Here is a 2,780-nt window from a genome sequence, read left to right on the forward strand (position 1 = left end):
GACCCTACGTCAAGAAATAAGACAGAAGGCCACGAGGTAGGGGGCGCGCCCACCCCCACCAGGCGCGCCCTCCACCCTCATGGGCCCCGTGTTGCTCCACCGACGTACTCCTTCCTCCTATATATATCCACGTACCCCCAAACGATCAGAACATGAGCCAAAACCCTAATTCCACCACCGTAACTTTCTGTATCCATGAGATCCCATCTTGGGGCCTGTTCCGGAGCTCCGCCGGAGGGGGCATCGATCACGGAGGGCTTCTACATCAACACCATAGCCTCTCCGATGAAGTGTGAGTAGTTTACCTCAGACCTACGGGTCCATAGTTAGTAGTTATATGGCTTCTTTTCTCTTTTTGGATCTCAATACAATGTTCTCCCCCTCTCTTGTGGAGATCTATTCGATGTAATCTTCTTTTTGCGGTGTGTTTGTTGAGACCGATGAACTGTGGGTTTATGATCAAGTCTATCTATGAGTAATATTTGAATCTTCTCTGAATTCTTTTATGTATGATTGGTTATCTTTGCAAGTCTCTTTGAATTACCAGTTTGGTTTGGCCTACTAGATTGATCTTTCTTGCAATGGGAGAAGTGCTTAGCTTTGGGTTCAATCTTGCGGTGTCCTTTCCCGATGAAAGTAAGGGCAGCAAGGCACATATTGTATTGTTGCCATCGAGGATAACAAGATGGGGTTTTCTTCATATTGCATGAGTCTATCCCTCTACATCATGTCATCTTGCTTAAGGCGTTACTCTGTTTTTAACTTAATACTCTAGATGCATGCTGGATAGCAGTCGATGAGTGGAGTAATAGTAGTAGATGCAGGCAGGAATCGGTCTAATTGTCTCGGACATGATGCCTATATACATGATCATACCTAGATATTCTCATAACTATGCTCAATTCTGTCAATTGCTCAACAGTAATTTCTTCACCCACGGTAGAATACTTATGCTCTCGAGAGAAGCCACTAGTGAAACCTATGGCCCCCGGGTCTATCTTTATCATATTGATCTCCTACTACTTAGTTATTTCCTTTGCTATTTACTTTGCCTTTATTTTACTTTGCATCTTTTATCATAAAAATACCAAAAATATTATCTTATCATATCTATCAGATCTCACTCTCGTAAGTGGCCCTATAGGGATTGACAACCCCTATTTTGTGTTGGTTGCGAGGATTTATTTGTTTTGTGCAGGTGCGAGGGACTCGCGCGTAGCCTCCTACTGGATTGATACCTTGGTTCTCAAAAACTGAGGGAAATACTTACGCTACTTTGCTGCATCATCCCTTCCTCTTCGGGGAAAACCAACGCAGTGCTCAAGAGGTAGCAGAGATCACTGTAGCCACTCCGCATCTTATCTGGTTAATGGTGCGTGGGGCCCTGAGGAAGGACCTGGCCGGCTGCTGGGAGCCGGCCTCCCTTGGGTCCGACTGGTGTGGCTCCCGCTGCCCTCCGGGCTCTCGCTGACAGGTAGGGCCCGCCGTCCTTGGGCCGTACCGACATGCGGTCGTGGGAGCAGGGCTTGGCCTGTCAGGAGTGACGTCAAGGGCAAAGTGGCAACAGTGCCGCACCGGGCGGAGATCTCCGCTGGTACGAGGCACTGTGGCCAGGCCTGCTCCTGGATTCATGGGGGGATGGGCTACACTGTTGCCTCACCCTGTCCTGTCTTCTTTAATGGGGGTGCAGACTTTGAGGGCACTGTGGGCCGACTTCTGGGAGCCGGCCTCTATGGAGGCCGCCTGCCAGGAGTCGGCCTGTCTTGGAGCCGCCTTCTTGAGCATGGCCGCCTTCTAGCAGTTGGCCGTCCAGCCAGCCGGCCACCAGAAGGCGGCGCTTCATCTTGACGCCTTGAGGGGCGCAGCCGGCCCGATGTCTTGAAAGGTTCTGGGACTCGGGTTAGGATAACCGTGGCCCATTGCTCTGACAGACATGGATATCATGGGATATCATAATATCTCTTATTTAATTAATGCATCTATATACTTGGTAAAGGGTGGAAGGCTCGGTCTTTTGGTTGTGTTTTGTTCCGCTCTTGCCGCCCTAGTTTCTGTCATACCGGTGTCATGTTCCATGACGAGCACTCCTAACATGTGAGGGCTTTTATGGGGACCTCCCTGATCATTCGCTTAGGTTTAACTCTTCCAGTAAGGCCCAACTTTGGTTTTACATTTGCCTAATAACAACTAAAACTTGCATAGGGACTTTCCGGGCCCTGTGGATAATTAATAAACAAACTAGGCCAGTGCTTCTCATGAGTGTTGGTCCACCTACCTAGCAGTCGGCGGTGCCGCCTCGGGGCAACTTGGGGTCTTTTGGCTATAGTCCACTATGCATGGACGGTTGTGTCCTGAGAACGGGATACACACGGCTCTTATCAGGGTGACAGCATGTCGGCTAGTCTTGCTGGTTTAGTTGTACCTTTGACGAGTGACTTGTCCACCGGCATTCCTTATCGTAAGCATCGTGTTATCATGGTGTGAGGATGTTCCATCAGATGCGTGTGGTAATTTATAATGGACTGCTTGGAGCACCCCTGCAGGGTTAAATCTTTTCGGAAGCCATGTCCGTGGTTATCTGGCAACTTGGAAATTTATAATATTCGGTTGTAGAGAACTTGACACTAAATCTAAATAAAATACACCAACTGCATGCATAACCGTGATCGTCTATTTTCGAGGGAGTTCAGGAAGAGAACACAGTGGGGTTATGTTTGACTCGTAAGTAGTTCAGGATCACTTCTTGATCATTACTAGTTTGCGACCATTATGCGTGGTCT

This window comes from Triticum urartu, chromosome 2A, assembly GCF_056163025.1.
Source record: "Triticum urartu cultivar PI428250 chromosome 2A, HENAU_Tu73, whole genome shotgun sequence".
Classification (NCBI taxonomy): domain Eukaryota; kingdom Viridiplantae; phylum Streptophyta; class Magnoliopsida; order Poales; family Poaceae; genus Triticum; species Triticum urartu.